This window comes from Carassius gibelio, chromosome B3, assembly GCF_023724105.1.
Source record: "Carassius gibelio isolate Cgi1373 ecotype wild population from Czech Republic chromosome B3, carGib1.2-hapl.c, whole genome shotgun sequence".
Classification (NCBI taxonomy): Eukaryota; Metazoa; Chordata; class Actinopteri; order Cypriniformes; family Cyprinidae; genus Carassius; species Carassius gibelio.
Genome location: NC_068398.1, coordinates 51,852,568 through 51,876,595, shown reverse-complemented (window position 1 = coordinate 51,876,595; position 24,028 = coordinate 51,852,568).

Genomic DNA, 24,028 nt, shown 5'->3' with positions numbered 1-24,028 from the left:
GTTCTTGTAAGAGCAGTGAAAGACAGCGAAGTTGTGTTGTATGGGGATGGGAGAAACCCACCCAAAATAGCGTCGGTTAAACTGGCGTGGGAGGAAATAGCCACAATTGTTTCATCGATTTTTTTTTCCTGGTTCTTGACGGACAAACCAATTTGTCAGATGTCCTTATATACATATATGACCTCAAACAGGTCTGATCCTTAATTACTACAATTAGCCTGAATAATTTGTAAGCTAGATTTATGCCTATTTTTTCACATCTTCGTGGCACACCACAATGATTTCCGTCATCTCATGTGTTAATATTTTTTTAGTGTAACAATTTATGATTTGCAAAAATAACTGTTGCATCTGTGTAGATTACATGAGCAAAGTGTATGCGAGTTGTGCACGCTATACATTATGGTCAAGCATGCGCCCTTAAAATAGCATAATGAACAACGCGCAACGCGCCACTGACTTTAGACTATTTGCTTTGCGCCGGAACACGTCTCCTTTTTTGCGCTGAACCGCCCAGGGAGCGCAAGTTCATTCACTAGTTTAGCGACGTGCTTCTGTGGAGGGAAAAGCGCGCTTTGCGCGGGTGCAAAATAGGAATGACACATGCGTCGGTGTACAAAGTCAATTGCGCTGGGTGCAAGATAGGGCCCACTATTTTCACAGATTCTGCAAGGGGTGCCCAAACTTTCGATCCCCACTGTATCTATGTATATATATATATATATATATATATATATATATATATATATATATATATATATATATAATTATCATAATTATCATAATTATCATTATATAATGTTATATAATAGACTGTTTTATATTTAATTTGATTGTTACAAGAAATATTTTAACTGCTAGATTGTAAAAGGAATACTTGTTTAACATGTTTGCAAACCAAGTGCTATTGCACTTTTGTTTACATAGTAGTACTTTTAAATGTAAAAAGTGAACAATACATTACTTTTGATTGCATTATTGAATGTGTGCATAACAACAATCATGTGTAATGCTACAATCATGTGATTAATCGCCTTTTTTTTTTTTTTTTTTTTTTTTTTTTTTATAATTGCCCAGCATTACTAAATACTCAAGGCTCTTAGCAGGCTTAACATTTCATTCAATTCAACACATCAGAGTTTTTGGTATAATGGTGAAAAGGACATTAATAATATATAATATAATATAATAAAAATCTTGAATGACTCATGGTGAGGGATCAAATTAATGAGCACATTTAAATGCACATTCTTAAGCCGATTATGCTTAACCCATATTCTTTTATCAAAGTAAGGTCATAAAAGGTGTAGAAGTCGTTCAGTTACAATGCACAATGTTTATAACTGCAAAATAGTATAATTTGTGAGCTGTAAGTTTCCCACCATGTTGCAAGTTGACATGTTGCAAGCTTTAATTTAACATCACAACTGACAAATGTATGGTATACTCCTAGTCAGATTCACAAATGATTATATTTTGACGTCACTACAGGGAAATAACCTGATTTATTAATGAAGTCATGTAAATGCAGCTTACTTGCATTGTCAGGTTACTTATGCATGTAAACAGTGGAAAACTGGTTATTTAAATAAGTCGATATTTGTGGTGTGCATGTAAACATGCTCAATGACATAGCAAATATGACACCCTTCCCATTTTCCTTTTAAGTACATTGTTTGATTAACATCAAATTAATTTCACCACCAGCTGACAGCAAGAAGTGCAACACATACAACAGATGGCTAAAAAGTTCATCTTTCTTTGTGAAATTAACCAGGGGTTAACATGTCATTTTCTTTTTTTGCCTTAGACTTGATGGTGCTGAAAGAGCAGAGTGAAGATCTGAATGAAAACGAAGAAAAATATCTAATCGAGAAACATCTTGATTTCATAACTGAGGGAAAATCTTTTAGTTGTTCACAGACTGAAAGTACTTCCTCACAAAAAAGTGTTCAGAAGGCTGATACAAAAACTCATTTTGTTTGCCAACAGTGTGGAAATAGTTTCAATAAAAAAAGAAACCTTGAGGACCACATGAGAATTCACACAGGAGAGAGGCCTTTCATCTGCCAACAGTGTGGAAAGAGCTTCGCACGGAAAAGCAGCCTCAAGATTCACTTGAGAACTCACACTGGAGAGAAGCCATTTGCATGTAGTCAGTGTAGGAAAAGTTTCACACATAAAGAAACCTTTTATACTCACATGAGACTTCACACTGGAGAAAGCCCTTTCACCTGCAAACTCTGTGGAATAACCTTGAAACGCAAAGGAAATCTTAAAACTCACATGAGAATTCACACTGGAGAGAAGCCTTTCACATGTGATCAGTGCAGAAAATGTTTCACACGTAAAGGAAGCCTTAATAAGCACATGATGATTCATTTAAGAGAGAGCTGTTTTATATGTCATCTGTGTAAAATGGCTTTCAAAGACATGAAACGCCTTAAAAGGCACATAATGACTCACATTGGACAGAAGCCTTTTTTGTGTCATCGGTGTGGAAAGACTTTCACACATGAAGGAAACCTCAAGAGTCATATACGAATTCACACTGGAGAGAAGCCATTCACTTGCCAACAGTGTGGAGTCAGTTTCACGGAAAAAAGGAGCCTTATAGACCACTTGAGAGTTCACACAGGAGAAAAGCCTTACACCTGCCAAGAGTGTGGGAAGAGTTTCACTAGGAAAGGAAGTCTTAAAGTCCACATGAGGATCCACAACAGAGAGAAGCCTTTCTCCTGCCCTCTGTGTGAAAAGAGTTTCAGACATAAAAGAACACTTAATATCCACACAAGAGTTCACACTAGAGAAAGGCCTTTCTCATGTCTTCAGTGTGAAAAACGATTCTCAAAAGAAATAGATCTGGAAAGACATATGCAGTCTCATTCTAGCAAGAAATTGGCAGAATGCTCTGAGTGTGGCAAGATGTTTAAAGAAAGAAGCAACTTCGAAAATCATGTGTGTCTTCACTCTGGAGAATGTTGGAGCGCAAACAGATGAGAGGCACAAAAGGCACACCTGTCTTTGATTTCTGCTTTCAAATGTTATTATTAAAAATTAAAAAAAAATTGCCTTTTCATATTTACTCAAAGCACAAAATAAACCTGAAAGAACATCAGAACTTATTTAATTTCAACCGTGGAAAGATGTCAATACACAACATTTGTCAAGTTCAAGTCCATCAAAGTTAATCTACACGCTTGTCAGGTTTGTTTGTCAGGCAAGATGGCGAATACAGCTTTATGATTGGTCAGACAGCCTGTCAATCAAGCTCTTTGCAATCGGTCAGTTGCTAGAGAGAGACAATGGCTTGAAAATATTGAATTCTCTGATTGGTTAAAATCAGTACCCAATACATTTTTGAAAGCCCCCTTATAGCACTTGTAAGAAAATGGAACCACACATGCAAGGAGAAAAGCAAAAGCGATATGTGTGATCATAAATAGTTGCACTCATACCCTTCTAGCAATAATACTGACTCAGGTTTAAATGCAATTAATCAAACACTTATAACAGAATTGATCAGAATTGAAACTGACCTGAAAATTAGAGGCCCCAGAGTCAACATGGAGGGCCGTAAATTCAGAGATTCTGTCATTTAATGCCACAATAAGCTCTTAACTCCTCACAGCTCTAAAGCAAAGGATCTTTGTCCCAGACAAGGAAAGACCCCTCTAACATTGTCCATTTTAGACAGTTAACCAAGACAAATGGTGGAAAAACAAAACAGCACATCATGACTCTCACAAGGAAAGCCTCTGGTTTACCCCACCCAGACTCGGACTCCCTCTCAAGAACTTTCGACCGTTTCCTAACAGGACTGAATTCCTCACCACTCTCAGAATGGCACAGAGACTGGCTTTACATATGAAAAATTCATAAGATCATTCCAAAATGATGCTAAGAAGACCAAACATCCTTCCACTACATAACTCCATATCATGTCTATAATCCATGTTCAACAATTATGCTTAATCCAAGGTTAATAATGCCATTGGCAACCCAGGACGTCAATTGCTTCCCTTTCCCTCCTTCATTTTTTTAGTTATTCCTCAACTTCCTTAGTATTCTTAATATTGTAAATAGTAATTACTGATTTATAATGAGAATGATAGTTTTGAAAATATGGTTGAGGTAACTTATATGAGCCAGATGTAATTGTCCGGAGCATCTTATGTGTGTTTGGTATGATAATTCATGTCTCAAATATTGATATCAGTCAATTCAGTGTAAAATGTATCATTCTCATTATAGAAATCATGACTGAATTAAACTTTGCCGGAGCGGGAAAATAAAGGTGTTGATTAATGAATGTGGTTACACCCTGAATCAAAGACAATAACTACATTTACATTACAGATTTTATGATGTTTTGTGACTAAAATGTAATTTTTTCCTCTCATGATAAGTCATGGATGTTGGTAGGGTAATTTTAATCAAAGCCATTGCACTAGGCATTATTTTTAAGGAGGCATATGTGTATATCTTTGGTGAAGCAGCATGGAGAGCCACTTCTGGGATGCTTCTGAAACATGGCACAGCACAGCAGGGAGTGATGGGTGGTATGACCAAAAATTTATATCAGGAAAATTTTGCTAAGCTTGTCAGTGAAGTACGGCTCTAATGTACTAATTAAGTATTTTCTAATATAATAAATGCTACTCCATCTGAAAGCAAGTGATGGAGATTTACTAATCACAGATCCCAGCTTTATTGACTAAATGTGCATGTGCAACTGATCAAGGTCTTTTTTGGACTTATTGGGTACTTTTGGGCTTTTTGGCCTGCTTGCTTACCACCCATCTACCAACAAGAAAAAATAAGCCATCTAGTCTTGCTACACTCTTTTCTTTCTTCAACTTAACCACTTTCCTGTTGAGAATCTCATATTTATGCTACTTTTTGCCATAAAACCATGTCTCTTTCTTTGTCTTTGCCTGCCTCACACTTCAACCAGCCCACAAAACTCCGCATCCATCCTTCAGCCTGCGCCCGTCCTGACTGGCCTTCCCAAGACATCACTCCAGACATTAACAAACCATCCACAAATCAACAAACTTGGGAAACCTTTGTAAACTCCATAGTAGAGAATACCCAACACAAGTAATGTGTCCATACTATAACTGAACTGGTACATTAAATATAGTTTCATAGCCTGTGAGAGTGTGTTTGTGTTAATTAGTTTACAGATTCATTTTAGAATTGTTAGTAAAGTAACATTGGTATTTAAAGGCATGTCCTGTGTGTTGTGCTTACAAGTTAATGTCTTAAACTGCTGATATTGTTATTGTGCTAATAAATAGTATAATTCGCTATACTTTGGATATTAATATCCATTTCGTGGTTGATGGTTGCGGCCTGTTCGACTGATTGCTGGACAATTCATTTGATCAGTTGTAACGCACACACGCATGTTTTTTGTGAAAAGTGGGGACATCCCATAGGCGTAATAGTTTTTATACTGTACAAATTATATTCTATGGCCCTATACCAACCCTACCCTAACCCTAACAGGAAACTTAAATGGTATGATTTGTGTAAGATTGTTTGTACTATTTTGTTTGTTTGTTTGTGTGTGTGTGTGTGTGTGTGTGTGTGTGTGTGTGAGAGAGAGAGAGAGAGAGATCAACCTGTAAACATCTATATCTGTTCTTTCAAATAATTAATAAATAAAAAAACAGGTGAAAACTAACACAAATCGGTGTGCACACAAGTGCTTTATAATAGTTGTTACTCACTGACATATTAAAAACTTCACAACTGGCAAAATCTAGCTTCTGTAAATCCCTGGAAACTAACACTGCAACGAAACTTAATAAAACAGCATGAAACAAATGAAAACCTCAGCATAAATAAATGGAAAGAAAGTGTAGTTTAATATTAATATTCTTTATTGTTTTGCCATGAGCTCTAAAAGCTGAAGAAATCTCTCCTCTCTCTCCGTCTCATCTTTCCTCTCTCTCTCTCTCTCTCTCTAATTCCTTTGTCTCTTCTTTTTTCTCTGTCCTTGGCCTCTCGTTCTCGTCTCTGTCTTTCTCTTCTTTCTTCCCTTTCCATAATCTCTCTCCTCTCCTCCCTTTCTACAGCTTCCATTTCTCTTTCTGCTTTCCTCTCCTGCATCTGGTGGATCAGCTCCTCTGGATGGTTTGGTCCAGATGAGGGAATAAGGTTAGGTGGTATGATGGACGGTCTGTCCTCTATTGCCTCATCCAAGACAGAAGACCACTTCCAGGATGCTGCTGTAACCTCACCATCCTCGGTGCTCACACTAGTCTGTGGATGTCTAAGATCCTACAAAAAAGTACCAAAATACCAAGAGAGTCACTTAAATTCATTAGATTACTGCATTACTATAACACAGAAAAACAGTACCATGATCAAATAAAAAAATAATTCAAATTTTGGGGTGAACAATTATTTGTTGTTGTTATTAAATCTTACTTAAGCTGAGTTGTTCACTGTAACTTGTACCTACTGCAACTCTTTGTCCTGTAGGATCTGAATAGATGGAACAATCAGATTTATTTTAATGGAATTTCCTTTAGGATCATAATTATAATCTTACTGGGCATTGTGTTTTTATTTCATTTAATTCTACTTAGTCCTGTGATATTTTTTATTCTATGAATTAATGAATGCATTACTTTTAAGAGTAACTTTACTTATTTAGAGTAGCATTGTGTGTGTGTGTGGGGGGGGGGGGGTGAGAGAGAGAGATCATGCTGTAAAAATCTAAATCAAAATGTTCTGTAAAATATTTTAACACAATTTAACAAAATTACAGATATATGTTTATTTAAAGCTGGCATATAATATGCTGACAATAAAATGTTTGAACAAATTGTGCTATTTTTCTAGGTAACAGTAAATTGTTGTTACCATTTATACATTATAATCATCTCAGTTTAGAAATTATATACACTTTAAACAGATCCATAAAGAATTTAAATACAAATACTTATTTTATATGGGAAGGAGATCCTTCAGACACAAAAGCAGCAGGTGCAGTTTGTAAAAGCTGAACTTGGATCAGTGGATCCTTTTTCTGATCATATATGATATTTACAATTGACTCAATCTTTCCAATGCAACCATTTCTTAGTTGTACTGCAAAACTGTTGTTTTGTACACCTTTCCATATTTCTCTGTGTTTTTATTTTATTTTAGACAGAGCAGACTAGCAGTCCTTGTGGTTTAGGACTTTTTGTTGAGAACATCCCAACTAAATTAGACCTTCCAGCTTCTGTGGCTTAGACAAACAAGTGGATAAACACCTAGCCAGTCATTGACAAGTTTGTTTATCCTACAGTGCTAGTCATGATTTATTTCAGCTGTTAAGGAGTTGACTGAAGTCTGTTGTATTGCAGTGCAATTTAAGATTGAATGTAATTTGTTCCATGACACAACCTCTCCAACCTCTTTTGGTTGTGGCCCTCAAATGAAAATGCAGATGTACACCTAGGAGGTTCAAACATCTTGACAGTTCATCTTGAGTTGACGGACATTGAAGGACACTTGGAACAACCCATATGTCATTGGTATTTCCTACCAAAACTTTTTTATCTTGAATGTTGCGGCTGCCAAGTCACTTTCTGTGATTGTGTTTTTAAGAAGGCAAGAAATAGCAGTAGTCAATGTTTCAAAAAATCTTTGGAAGAATCTTGGTCCACTGTAGAACAATAGCCAGCTTTGACATTCTGCAGCCTTCCACCTTTGTGCTACTTTCACAGTCCATGGTACTCATATATGGTATATCAGATGGAGGTTTGATGGTAAGCAGCCTTTGAGCCACATGGTTATGTGATGTACCAATGTATCAAGGGCTTTCATGGTACTTACTATTGAACCACAAGTCCAAGAATTGCTTTGTCACTCCCAAGATAACACAGTGCATGTAGTCAGTTGGAAAGCTGTTCACAATGTCAAAACCAGTGGAGAAATTCAGGAGGGCTAATGGTGAAACTGTTTTCACGCCATAAACATGGTCAACATCATTCTCGGTGGCCATCTGCTCACATTCAATGACATGGCCATTGGTTCTTTTTGTCGCCTCAGTGGGTGGATAGACTCTGGCATGTCCTCTTTCCTTTGGCGCTGTTTTTCCCTCATTAAAGCAATGGCCACATCCATATGCACCATTGACCTGACGTGTACCTTGAAGCAAGCATCTGACTACTGTGTCAAATGAGCATACCACAGGGAAAGGATTAGACACCACAGCTGTTCATATGTGGGAGCATCCATTCCAGACCTTGTGAATTGACTCATCCACACCCTCTGAAAACGTCTCGTTCTAACACCCCCCCCCCCCCCCACTGCTCTACATCACGATGTGGGAAGATTTGCATAACGCCACCCAAATGTTCACGCAAAGAGAGAAGGCTTAAAACTACTTTGTTTGGTCTTCCAAAAGAGGACATAACTGGAAATCAGTGGTTAAGTTCTATTTCAACACTGTTCCAGAACAGTTCAACCCACATATTCATGTGTGCAAGAAATTTTGCGGAGGACAAAGGCTGTTTCCTGCGAGATTAGCCTACAATGCATGTGGCAATTACGACTTGCAAGGACAGTCTGAATCTTCAGACTCACAGTCTGTAAGTACGTTTATATATTTAAAGATTGTTCCACTGATGATTCAAACTTGAGTTTTGAGCAGTGTAGAGTAGTACTGCTTGTTTGTTTTTCTCCGATCACAAATACAGAGATGATTTTGTGTTTACGCAGTGCGATACACAATGTGCAAAAAGACAGTATAAGTCATAATAATCCGTAGTTATGTCCCCACTGCATGCATGCCCTTGTTTGTAATGGGTTTTTATTGTTTTTATGTTATCGTGCTGGGACACACATCGCAGTATGGTGAGGGGCGTAACATTTCCGTCACATGTTTGAGGAATTCAGCCAATCACAATGCACTGGATAGCAGGCCATTCAGAGCACACCTTGCTTTTCACACCAATGAGCTTAGTAAAAATCGACACGTTTCAGAAAGGCAGGACATATAGGAGAAACAATAATGTACAATATGTGGAAAATAATGTGTTTTTAACCTTATACTGCATAAACATATTGCATTACACCAAACACACAAAATAATGTCCTTTTTGGCAACATCATATGACCCCTTTAAACAGTTTTAATGTTAGCATTTCCATACTGTGAAAAAGTGTTTATGTCAAAAGCCAACTGTTTTCAATCCTCATAACCAGTCATTTCATTTGTGAACCCATCCCAGGAGTACCTGAATGAATGAGCTAAAAAAAAAATAGATGGGTTTTATGTAGTCTAAAATATGATAGGTAGTTGGATGTGTAAACTTCAATGAGCAAGCCAATTATATTTTTATTAAAGCCACATTATTATTTTGTGTTTTGCATAAAAAAAAATGCATTGTACATATTTTTCATGCTTATATTTGTACTGGAAAATATCTACACATATCACAGTTATTAGGGTAAATCTACTTGTTATTTTGGTTGTAAAAAAATAAATAATAATAATTAACCACAATTTTATTTATTTTTAAAATGTGCAAACACTGTATGTATACTTTCACTTGAGTATACTTTTTATACCAAAATACTGTTTGATATATCAGTACACTTTACACATCAGCAATTGTATTGAATTACCTGCCTTCTGATGAGTTTGCTGTATTTTCAGTCTGAACATTCTTGCTTGCAGGTACAACTATGGGGGAAGCAAACATAGTTCAGCATTAAAGAAACACCTGAAAACGTACATAAGCAGGTTTGCCAACTCAACATTTGGCTTTGTCTCACATTATTAGGCTGCCCAACTAAATCACAAAATATAAGACAACAGAAAATAAGTCTACTGGTAGGAATTTTTTCACCAGCAAGGGACATTGTTTGTCCAAAACAAATATTTTGTAATTAATTTAACTGATATAAAGTGACAAATTCCACACCAGTTAAATTTATTCCAGAATTTCATAATCTGATCATATTCACTGTTATATAGTCAGGGTTAAAGTTAATGATAATTCATTATCATGAGCATTGTTATGTTTCAGGCAGATGTCAAATGTCAGTAGACCAGGAATAATTTTAAACAAGTGGTTCATTCATAAATCCGCAAGATTTTATTTTTGATCATCATTCTGAATCCGATCTGGATGTAGTCTGACAATGCCATTTTCTCAGTTCTTGTTCAAAACTGTTCTTTTTTAATGAAACTTGCATTTAGTGTTGATAGAGAATGCACTATTTAGTAGTAGGCCTATCTTTTCAATCCCTGTTATAGGCAAAGACAGATAAAGGCTTTTTAAAAGCTCTTATTTGAAGCTTTTCGAAATGTGTAAAGGCCACAACTCAAATTTTCTGTTTAGCATTATTTATTGGTAATGTAGGTTTCCACCACAAATCCAGCTGTTAAACATGATTGTTCATTTTTAAAAAGTAGTTGAAATAATGTGAACAATGTAAAGCTTAATTTTTTAGTTATCGTTAATGATTAAATTATTATTATTTCATGCTTCACAATGACTGTTAAAGAAACACAGTGGGCGCATCAACATGCCGTTTCCAAGCTGAACTGTGAAACTTTAGGGAGAAACCGTTTCAGTGCAAATGGTTTTGCGTTGAAAAGATTCATACCTTAAAATGGCCGATCCCTGACCAGTGCCTTGACTAGTGAACTATGGAGCTGAAACTTACAAATAAAAGCCTTTCTGAATTAGAAACTGTAGACAGACGAGGTATATTCCATTGCCACACAGTGCAAAAAATAAAAAAATTTGACCAGTAAAATACATTATTCAATTAGTAAATAACAGAGGTAATATTAGTTAGTTATCTATATAGCAAGAAACATTAATAGAGAAAGTTTAAGTCTAGTAAGTTACAACAAAGCATATTGGCAATTTACTCAACAGTATGTTTAAATACATAAAAATAATGGCATGGTTTCACAGACATGGTTTAGATTAAGCCATTAGGCCTCATTTCAATTAGGATTTTTAGCTAAATTACCTTTTATAAACGTGCCTTATGAAAAAAAACATTACTGGTGTGCGAAACAATTGCCCTGACATATTTTAAGATATGTCAGTGGAAGCTGTTTTCAGTTAAAACAGCTCAAACAGGCATTTTAGACCGGGATTAGGCTCAAGCCTTGTCTGTGAAACCGGGACAATGAGTTAACAAAATCTCACTCCACCCAGGCAACCCCAGTTTGCAAGCCTGACAGAAATACACCAAACAAAAATCGGTATGTTACAAGTAACATTACTTACCGTATTCATCTGAGCTGTATTTGTTGGTCATTTTCATCCCATAGCACGTTGCTTTTCTTTTCCCATCCATCTTGCTCAAATCTGCTGATTGGCACGAAATGTTGTCTAATGGCGTGGTTGGTGCCACCCCATCGTCCTCGTTGACTAATGACATAGTTTGGATTTTTATTACTGTAATTCCACCTCTTAACCCTACGTGAAGCTCTGGTGCATCTTTAAAATCTTTACAGTTATCCCAGTTTGTGTATACTTCCAAAAGACGTTGCAATACCATAGAGTTAAAGTTTTATTTGGGTTAAAATATTTGGGTTATTTTACTGCAAATATCTTAAAAAAATTATAAAAAAAAAAGAAAAAAGTTACTCATTGACATGAGGTTGTTGTGCTGCATGGTCACAAAATCATATAATTTACATGCTTTAAGCATTGTGGTTTTGGTGTGTGATTATTGCACTATTTAAGTTTTGGCTCTTTAGCGGTTAATAAACAGAACTGTACACGTCCCGCAGAAGAACATTCTAAACTGAGCCACTTCTCTAAGTTTGTCTATGGCGGTTTATGCACTTTTTTGCAGCGCAACATATATGTACCACCCGGTATGTATTGCTACAGTTTTGAAACACAAATGTCCACTGGAATCGCTAAAGAGTGACATGTTTTTTTTTCTTCTTTTACAAAGAAGAAACAGGACTGCATTTAATACATTAACAAAATAAATAAATAAAACAATTAATATATATATATATATATATATATATATATATATATATATACATTTTTTTTTTTTTTTTTTTTTAATGAATCACTTTCTCAACAAGAAAAAAAACATACAAACAGATTTCTTTTGTCCTTGTTTTATTTATTAATATTCTGTAGGCTTCTCATCGTCAGTGATTCATTCCAGTCAAAATATAGTAAATATATTCTACCCGTTAATTAATGAGACTGCAGAGTTGTGCTACGGCTATTGCTTCTAAAAGTTGCTGTTTAGTTTTTTTTTAAATTATGTTACCATTTTTCTGTTGGTTTGGTGTGTCAAATCTAACGGTAATCTACAGAACCCATTAGCCTTATCAACATTGACCATCAGTTTAAATTGTTTCTCCTTCGATTGTGAGAACGGAGATTTATTTTGGATAGTAATTTAATTAAAATAAATTTAACTAATTTAATTTAATTAATTAGTGGATCCCAGCATTACCCGTGATCCTAAGCATCCGCTGCTATGGAGACGTAGCCAGTCCGCTTTGCGATTGGGTGATTTCTTTAGTGATTTAATTTCTCATTGCGCTCTCTCCAGGTAAGTTACGAGGTTCATAATAAGTAATGATCACGTTTGCTTAAATGTTATAATTGATGCATTTCTTTGTCATTAAACTCATGATGTGTCAGTAATAACAATATAACTTGGCCTAACGTTAATGCATAAATCTGGAATGAGAAACCCCAGACAAATACAGACACCTTTTAACAGAAATAGGAAAAACATGACTTTACATGTGCTTGCTGCTGTTGCTGTTTTATCAGTCAGTGGTTATATCAGTGTAGCAGACAATAAACGGGACAAGGGACATCGCGTATGGGACAAATAAATTAGGCCCAATATGCGGATGTCCGGCTAATAGTTGACACGTGACAGTTGGCATTGGCAAGTGGCTAGGTTAGCCAGTAGTACTAACCCCGTTTATAGTAACAACATAGTTTTAAAGAATTCTAACGTTATAATTGTGCCTCTTGTTACCGGATATCATGTTCCAAAAACAAGTTGTATTAAGGTTTTAATGTAATTATTTACTTCATTTTAGAGATGCCAGGAAGTTTAATGAATATGTGCCCAGGGTGCAACACCCTAATAAGTGTTGCATACAAGACTTGCCCACTTTGCAAACAACTACAGCCATATAAAACAAAAGCTGCAGCTTAAGAGATGCAACTTTCAAAATAAAAAAAAATAATGGAAGGAGTCAGTCAAGAAAAACAAGAACAGGACAGTTGTTCTCAATAACAGCCATGTGTTGGTAAGGTTAGGTCAAATTTCAATATTCTAATAGGAATTTATGAAGTTAAGTCAATTAACACAGTAAAGTTTAACAGTCAATAGCCATGTTTCCATGTAATTGTCCAGCGAACTTATGAAATGTTTCGAAAAGTATAAAATATCAATCAGGTGTATTTCTATCAACTGGGTTGGAGGGAATTAATTAAGATCACGCGAGGAGATCCTCCCACACTGAAGCTGTCCCTAACTCGCCCCGTTTCCCACAAGCTTTGGGCTGCAAACAACCCACCCCTAGATGGGACCTCTGCACTATGGTTGCCATTACCGGCCTCACACCTTCCGGAGGCTGAGCCATGATCAGAAAGACTCAGGGTCCCAAGAAACACCACTCAAGTGGTTTCCCATACACAACATTTCCCACGCTGCATGGCAGATGGAAACATGGCTGGTGAAACATGTAGTATAATAATTAATTCCTTGATATGAGTTGTACATTTAATATGACCATTAAACAATTGTCATGAAATTAATTTTTAAATTAAATTATTATATTCAGTGCATAGTTTTTTTTTATTTAATAATGTTTTTATTTCAGCTTGACAAACTTGCTGCCCTTGATTTTTTCCCCATACTACTTTTGGGGAAGAAGTGCAAAGGAAGTTTGGTGGCCAATGTCAGACTAGGAGGGGATTTTATTTTGGATCCTGATTTGCTTCAGAGGGTTAAACTTATGTATGAAGCTGTGCTAAAGAGTACGTTTTATTTATTTATTTTTTTACAAATAAAAAGCTCTGGATTAATCTGAAAACACTGGTAACCCTGAAGGAACCCAAAGGAATGTGAACCCACAAGTATTATTTTCTATTGATGCATGAGCATTACCTTTCAGCCATAATAGGATAAAGCAGCATGTGATCACCCAATTGTTTTCTTTAGCAGTTAAGCCAAGTCAACAAGCTAAAAGTAGGCAGAAAATCTAGAATGCTCTGATCAGACATTAAGAGACATCACTGATCATTATCATGATCAGTGAGACGAGTACCATTTATGGATATTTGTAAATTGTTGTTATTTTTTATTTTGTTTTCACCAGTTAAAAATTTAATTGTTTGCCATAATGTTCTTGGGTTGGAGACCGATTAAGGCAAACTGTTTATTTTTTCTTGTGTGTGATGTTTGTCTTGTCTGCAAGTTAATTTTCAAAGACAGAAGAAGGCCACAAGTAGCACAGCAACCACTGACCCTCCCGAAGCCACTGACACTGAGACCAACGGTACTCCAGAAGCCACTACCACTAATAACCACAGGCTCATCAAAAGCCACAAGACCCCGGGGCTAGAAGGCAAAAAAAAGACAAAGTGAAGTATATTTCCTTAATAGTCAGTAATGTGTTATTAGAACTATGTTAATAAATATGTTATCACAGAACTATGTTTTTTAATACACTACCAGTCAAAAGTTTGAACCCGCCTGGACATGCTATTTCCAAGAGATTTCCAAGAGATTGGAAAAGCATGTCCAAACTTTTGACATATTTTACTTTATATTTTACTAATAACTTACTGTATTTATATATTAAGCATAGCGTCAGTTCTGGCAGGTCACATTAGTCAAGCTCGCATCAGCTGATCCAAGTTTACCTATAGGAATACGACGCCTATTACTGTATACATATATATGCTCTTTCAGTATTACCAGCAGCTGTCCCGTTTCTTAGGAGCAAATTACCCTCCTCCATCTCCAGCTCCACCTCTCGTCAGTCATTATAGTATTCTGATTACCCCTGAATCAGACTTAAATTCTCTTAATTATATTGTATATTCAAATAAATTAATGATATCTGCAATACATTTATGTTGGTCCTGTTCTGTTTATCCTAAGGGGTGTTATTGCTGCTCTTTTGATTCTATTCTAGGCTGCATCAATGTGCAAGGAGTTCTTGCCCAGAACAGAACCATACCACCAATCCAAACTATATGCTAACTGTCAATTATATTTGGCAATTGTGGTCTTGACAGAAATAGTGTTTAATAAAATGTGATATCTTGTATATTTTTTATACAGATCCAGTCCAACAGAGGATAGCCAGCATGATGAAGCCAAAAAAAAAAATGTGTTAAGTACATTTTCTCTATTTAAAATGATATTATGTATCAGCTACACATTGATTCTGCCATCACAGTTAGGTATTGTCTATACTGGTATATTGGTATGAGAGTCCAGAATGCTGTTGGAGAGTGAGGCAAAACAACTTTGACTACTCCAAGGTCTTGAAAAGAAGAGTGAGAGAGGTTTGTCTTTCTAAAGTCTTTTCAACTGTCTTGCTTTATATCACTGTACTCACACTCACTCATTATTAATATTTAAATTCTTTAAAGTCTACAATGCCCGCTGATGCAATGAGCATTCATAGTTTTTTACCGGTCACCAAGAGTTGAAGAATGTCCAGAACCGTTTCTGTCAAATGCATCTGTTTCGAGAACAGAGGAGCTGATGATACTGCACATGTGTGATTCAGCGTGAAGCAGACCGACACACAGAGCGTCTGAACCGAGCTGATTCTTTTAGTGATTGATTCTGAACTGATTCTGTGCTAATGTTATGAGCCCAGGTAAACCGAAGGCTTGACTCAAGGGCAATCATCACAAATGATGCCATTACGTCGAGCGCAAAAGAACCGGTGAACCGTTTTCTTCAACCGGTTTATTGAATCGAACTGTCTGAAAAAAGTACTGGTGATCCGAAAACCGATGCAACCGGTTCTTGACTCGAGAACGAGTCAGTCTATTGTTCGTTATCTGGCTCAGTTCGGTGTTCATCTTCAGTTTTCTCTTCACATCAGTTCAGTCAGTGTACTGTTTGAGTGCATGCATTACCCCGGGATATTGGTTTGTTTGAACTCAGAGGGAGTGTCAGCCACATTAAAAAAGTTAACAAGTCATTTGTGGATTAATGCGTATTGGAGACGCGAACCGTTTAAAACGATTCAGTTCGATTTGGTGAACTGGTTAAAAAAGATCCCGTTACATCGAATGATTCGTTCGCGAATCGGATATCACAAACTGCTTTGTTTTGAACTCTCTCACAACAGACACGGAAGAGACGACAATGCTGAATAAAGTCGTAGTTTTTGCTATTTTTGGACCAAAATGTATTTTCGCTGCTTCAAAATAATCTAACTGACCCTCTGATGTCACATGGACTACTTTGAAGATGTTTTTCTTACCTTTCTGGACATGGACAGTAGATCATACACACAGCTTCAATGGCGGGACTGAGAGCTCTCGGACTAAATCTAAAATATCTTAAACTGTGTTCCGAAGATAAATGGTTTGGAACGACATGAGGGTAAGTTATTAATGACATACAGGGCTTAAAGTATTCCGGCACCGTGCCGGATCTCCGGCGTGTGGCCGTGAGGAAAAAAAAATTAATATTTGAGAGCCTGCGCATGCAGTTTAATATTTTCGAGCCAATTTATTTCTTCTACCAATCATATGAGAGGAACGCAGCTTTAACTAACATTGCAAGCCTATCAGAAGCAGAGAAGGGCGTGTCCTTGCAACACAGTATGATTGACGCCCATGTGTCAATATCACGTTAGCGTTGTCGGAGAAAAAAAATGGAGCACAAGTTTATGAAGGCTGGGGATGCTGTCCTAGACTTCTAGCAATAGATAAAGGACTCAAAAATAAATGGCGCTTTTTGGCAGTTGATGCAAGAAACAGAGAGCCCTGGGCTTGTTTCTGCATTATTTGTTCGAGGAAGCTTCTGTATGCCGGCAGCGGTAAGAAAGTGCTTGCTCGCTGTGATTTATTTTGCGTTCCAGGCAACCTGTAACCCATGTTTTTCCAACCTTAAACCCGGGAAAGTGCACTGGAATGGCAGTCAAATCCGTGACTTCCCATCCGTGAACTCGTACTAGATCGATGTACTCTAGGTTTTGACGTCACAGCACGCGAAACAACAGTGACAGCCCCTGTGGATGCAGTGTTAATGCAAGTGGTACATGTTGAAAATTACATTTTAGGACACTGTAACATTGCAATAAAATTAATAATCTAGCTAAATTTCCTTGTGCACAGAAAGTTTGGCGTGACTTGCCTGGAATGGTACAAAGTCGTTAGTCGTGGTTTGAAATAGTGACGAGCTCAAAAACCTGGCAGGAACGCAGCACCAAACTCCGGTCATAGAGCCGCTGCCCGTGCACTCAAACTTACCACGATGTTCTCCCGCTCCCGCCGCAAAATCCCGCGGGTAAATGTATAGCAGTTTTTCTTTTTTTAATACATTGCATACACTGTTGAATATAAATTAAAAAAGAAACGGAAAATAAACAAATGTTTGGTTTTATTTGTGTTTCATTAAAAGTATGAACATGAACAAAGAACAATTAGAACATAGAAATACAGTAAAAAAAGTAAGAAATGTAAAAAAATATATACCTATAATAATTAGGCTATATAGCCTAATAAATTATATAAAAATAATAAACCTGGATTTATTTCATGTTCAAAGGAAAAGTAGCTTATGGGGCCTGCGCGATTCCTTCAAACATTTAACAAAAGTATCCTTATTCCTCAATAACAAAATAGACCAATTTTAAATATTTAGCTAAATAAATAAATAAAAATAAACTGAATTTACAAAAAAAAAAAAAAAAAAAAAAACTGTTCGACTACTTGTGCCCATGCAGGAATATCATGTTGTTGACTGTTGAGAGCTTCAGTTTAATCCGTCTCTGCTCCAGTATGCGACCGCAAATACTGAAAGCCCTACGCTAGCTGGAATGCAAAGTACATGGCGTGTTTGCTTAATCTTGGAAATTCGTCTTTTCCACCACTGGAGGACATCATCCGGTCTGCGTGCTTCTAATCCATCCAATTTGACCCTTAAATATATGCTATTTTGGAATCGAATTACACGTAGCTGTCTATGGTATCATCCGCATCCTCCCATTCCGCAAAGTCTATTTTATTTTATTTTATTATAAATAAAGGTCTATTTGTTTCTAGTTATTTTATTTTGTTAGATATTTCCACTTTGAGGGAGTCCCGCAAATAATTTTATTTTCCCGCAACCCGCACACAATAATATCTTGCCGCCCGCATCCGCATTCACCCATCAATTATTGTCCCGCGCCGCAATCGGTGGCGCTGGGTCCCACGGGGGTGCAAGTCTCTAGCTGGCAGCAACTATTAGCTGACACACCGTTGTCCAGTCATGGACAACGGTGTGTCAGCTAATAGTTGCAGACCATGTCTGCGATTAAAAAATACGTTTGTGCACATTTATACCAGAACATGATTTGTCATTCAGAATTTCGCAGCCACTGGTCACCCTGTGTAGAAAACTGGCAGAAGACAAAAAAAAAAAGCGTTAACTAGCCTGATGGTTTCAAATCAACATGCGAGTTATCCCAGAAAAAAAAGTGATAATAGCCTGGATTTCACTTCTAATCTTCAGTTTAGCAGTTCAGTTCTTTAGCACTTTGAGCACTTAATTATTTAAGCACTTTAAGCACTTGTTATTGTTTAGAAGAAAATACTTTATTTGACATAGTACTTTTAAATAAATGGTGCCAAACATAATTATTGAAGAGATTCATGTCCATCTCAGTCTGTTTACCATTTTTTAAGCACTTTAAGCTCTTGTTACTGTATTCGTGTTATTATCGTCAATATTTGAATGAAGTCTGTCTTTGGAGTTTCTCAACAAGCATTACAACCAAACAACATAGTGCCTGACTGAAATTTGGAATTCGGAATGAATCATTATTTTAGCAAGACAAGACTTTCAGTGCATCCGAAATCTACTATATAGTATGCACTTAACAGTATGCGAGGCAAGTTATATGTCCGAAATCATATTAAGCGAAAAACAGTAGGCAAGACATACCTGGATGACCAACTGCTTCTGCATGAATTCTGCCATATGCATACAATGGACAATTTACTATCCCATGAGGCCACAGGAAAGGGAGTAGTCATATTTGGAAAACCAGAGACCCGGCTCTTTACAAGTGTAAGTACCTCAGGGAAAAACTTTTTTCACTGTGGTTAAATTGCACTTGTTTAAAATGATCAAAGTAAACAGCTGACTTATTATAAGTTGAAACATTGTAAATTGATGAGATGATTTTTAAAATCGGCTGTAAAATGTTTTTTAATCATTGCGGAGCACATCAATCTAACAAACAGATCGAGCTAACGTCAATGCTATACATCAGCTTGTTAACACTGATTTTTTTAATGAAAATATAATTGTTGAAAGTTTAAACAAGTTAGACAATTAAACGCAATGACAATATTTTTTCCTCTGTCTAGTTTTAATATTTAAGTTAGTAAATATTTTGTTGGCTACATAGCAAGCTACTGTTAATAAGTATGCCTCAGTTTGTCAATGTAGCATTAATATCATTCTAAAATTATATTCATGATGAATGTTTACTGGCAATTATGAACACACTCAGCTCCTGATCAAGTGGAGAGAGGCTAATGTAGCCCTGTTCACTAGAAAGTGTTATGCTGCCATCAAAGGTTTTGAGTCATTTTATAAAGGTGCTTTTGACAATGAATGTAGCACATACTAACACTTCAAGTAGCCTAAAGGTCTTACTGAATTATTTTTCTTCTTGATTTCTGCGCATTCTGACCCTCCATAACACCACCCAACCTAGTAGAGAGTAGAGTAGAGAGGAAGAGGAAGAGGAAGAGGAAGGAAATTTAGGAGCTGATGCACCAGATGGAGGAATGCAGAAAGAGAAATGGAAGCAGTAGAAAGGGAGGAGATGGAGAGAGATGATGAAAAAAAGGAAAGAAGAGGAAGAGAGAGACGAGAACGAGAGGCCAAAGATAGAGAAGAAAGAAGAGACCCGAGAAATGAGAGAGGGAGGAGGGAGGGGGTGCTGAGAGACAAGACAGGGAGACAAAGGAGAGAGAGATTTCTTTAGCTTTTAGAGCTCATGGTACAACAACAAAGAAAGAATATTAATATTAAACTACACTTTCTTTCCTTTTATTTATGCGGAGGATTTCATTTGATTCAAGGAGTTTTATCAAGTTTTATTGCAGTGTTAGTTTCCAGGGATTTACAAAAGCTAGATTTTGTTAGTTGTAAAGTGCTTAATATGTGGCAGTGAGTAACAACTATTATAAAGCACTTATGTAACTGATCTTGTGGTAGTTTTCAGCTGTTTTTTAAGCAAAATGCAGGAATATCTAAAAAATGAGAATTAGTGCAGCACTTTAGAGAAAACTTGTAAAGATTTAAAATATATGCATGTTATTTTTGTTTCTAATATAACTTCTACATGATAAAGAGCACAAAGCTTAAAGGTACAGGTTGTATGACCTACCACTAGAGGGCGCACTACCAAAACAACAACAATTGCGTGGTTTAATGACGCTAAGAAGGAGCGTGGAATGATGGGATCTGTAGTCTTCTATTCAACCACTGACGGCCATCAATCTGGCGGAAAGATAAATCATGGATTTAACGCGAGTTCAACGATTTGCGCGAGTAAATTACATACAAAGTCGCGATCAGACTATGGATCAAACTCGTCCTCGCGTGGGTCTAGAGGCGCGATGCCCCCCGTTTGGCATGTACGCCTCATAATACTAATCTTGTTGGTCATTAAAATAGCATTCATTTTCTGTAAAGATACGAATCCAAACATCTCACCTGTCGAGTAAAACACAAGCGAGATCGGCATCTCTTTCTAGTTGAAGTTTGTCGCAAAGCTACTTCCGCATTTGTCCACGACACTGTTGTCATGTGGTTTCTACTTCAGTAAAGGCGTTAACAAAGGGTAACTAACGTCATTGACAGGCGACTGCACTGCCCGTGTCACTGTTTAGAATGGGAATTTTCTCATGATTTACAAGTAGTTGAAAACATTAGAGATATTGTTAGTAATCAGCTGGACAAAATATATAACACTAGCCTAGTGGTTTTTGGATATTTTCCTGCAAATATCTTACAAATTGTACCTTTAAAAAAAATCACTTTTGCATCTAGTAGCATAATGGCAGGAAAATTTACTTCAGCATCTTCAGTCAGTTTTCAAGTTTCTTGAGGTTAACGTAGTAATATCATCTACTGATCTCTTCTATTCGCTTGTTAAGTCTGACGTCACGTAGCAGCGCTTCCGTGTCCAAATGCTCTATCAGTTACCACGAGAAAACAACAAAAGGTGCTAATATAAACTCACAATGTGATAGAATACTAGCGAAAAAGTTATAATCTTAACCTTTAACTCCATACTGAAGTATGCTCTATTGTTAATTATACATAAGGTATTTTAACAGTTTTGTTCAATAAAATCATATGATTTATTGCTTTAATATTTTATTTGAACTATTATTGTCGCATTGCTATTATATATGTATTTTAATTAATTTTAAAGGCTATAGTTCACTTACATCTATTTTTATTACCACAAAAAATTTATTATAATTATAGGGCCCTGTGAAACGCATTTTATTTACAAATGCAGTTTTCCGTTTAAATTTTCCTATACTCTCTTTAAATGGTTAAATAAAATTTGATTAATGAAAAAGCCTGTCTAATTTATTGAGTTTTACAGATTTATCTTTACCAAATTCTGTTTTCCATTACTTTTCTTGGTTCCATTTAATGGTTCCATTAAATTTTAATTATCAAAAGGCAAGGCAAGTTTATCTAAATAGTACATTTCATACACAATGGTAATATAAAGTGCTTAAAATAAAAGAAAGTAAAATAATCACAACAATAAAAACAAGAAATTTAAAAACTTATATATATACATATGCAGTCATGCCCACAAATATTGGCACCCTTGGCAAATATGATCAAAAAAGGCTGTGAAAATTCATCTGCATTGTTAATCCTTTAGATTTTTTATATAAAAAATTCACAAGAATGTATCCTTTCATTGGATAATAAGAATTTAAAACGGAGGGGAAATATCATTATGAAATTAATGTTTTTCTCAAATACTCGTTGGACACAATTATTGGCACCTCTAGAAATTCTTATGAGTAAAATATCTCTGAAGTATATTCCCATTCATATTCACAATTTTGAGCACTCCAGCATGATTATAAACATGAAATCATCCAGCTCTGCCTTCCTTTTTCACAGAAATATAAAGAGGAGGGAAAATAAAGCCCAAATCCCCTTAATCATCCATCAAAATGAGAAAAACCAGAGAAAATATTTATGATGTGCAGCAAAATATATTGGGGCTTCACAAATCGGTGAAGTGGCTTTAAGAAAAAAACTAGAGCAGTAAACATTCCTATTTCCACCATCAGGGCAATAATTAAGGCCTGGTTCACACGGGACGATTAAAAAATTGTCGGCCGATTTTCCAAACCTGAGAGACCCCACACACGGCGATAAAAAATCACGGGTCTAACAGTTTTGGTCGTTCCGTGTGTGGTGTGCAGCCACACGGCAATATCAACACATCACACACGAACCGATTTGACTCCCGAGCATTCCCAGGTCAGACGGGAAATCTCGCAAAATCCCTCGAGATCAAATGTGACTTTAGAGTAAACAATCATGGCGGACGAAGAGGATGCAGTGGCCATAGTTTGTGCTTTGTTTTTAACGGAAAAAAAACATAAGAAAAACAAGAAAAGGCGATGGTCAAAGAGGTGGAGACAACGCGAGCATGTACTATACTTGCTATATCATGATATGGAGATAAGTTGTTGTTTTATCTCATAGAAATGTTGTTACGTACTACACAGATTAATAACCGTTGAAATAAACGTTCATATATTCATTTCCATGTACTCTGGTGGACTGCAGTTGTGGATGTAGTTATTCCCATCAACTTTATTTGTATTTGTTATATACGCCGGCTGTTTTGATTTTGTTTCCTGGTACTTCCTCACCGCCTCGTCACCTCGCTTTCTGATTGGTTACAAGAAAAATTATCCTAGCTCATCCAAAAACAAACTAAAGCATATTCAGTTATCAGCCATGATTGGAATTTTAAATGGGACTGGCTTTTATGATCAGATTAAACTAAAAAATGAGCTTTTTAGCAGCAAACACTCAAGATGGTTTTGGTGAACACAGAGAAAAAAAGTACCCCATGTGTACAATGAAATATACAGCTGTATTTTTGATGTTGTGGGCCTATATTTCTGCTGGAGGTCCTGGACATCTTGTTTAGACACATGGCATCATGGATTCTATTAAATACCAACAAATAAAAAATCAGTAAGTGACTGACTCTGTTAGAAATCTTATAATGGGTCATGTTTGGATCTTCCGACCGTACAATAATCCAAACACAAGCCTCAGAAATAACACAGAAATGGGTCACTGAGCTCAAAACGAAAAAAAAAAAAGCTTCTGCTATAGACCCCTTTTGCGCAGACGTCACAGGTACGTCACGGCGCTAGCTGGAGGCAAAACAAACGGAAAACTGGAGGCGGCTAATACAAACCAACACTGGGTCGGCTACTCAAGGAGCTTAAAATGATGTCTTGTTGTGTTGTTGGTTGCCAGAATCGACGGAGAACATTTTATATACATTGTTGTGATTAATTGTGACCGGAATTTAAGAACATGGTTAGGAAAGAACAAATACAGAAAGTTTATAATTAATTTGCAGTCTTCAGAATTTTTATTTCTAGAAAATATTTACATCTTAATAATAATTTTACTGCAATGTCACTCTTTATTTAATCTAAGGATTTATACGCCCTCATTTTCTCTTTACTATACACGCTCGGTTTCTCTATCAGGTAAGTGTAGATGTC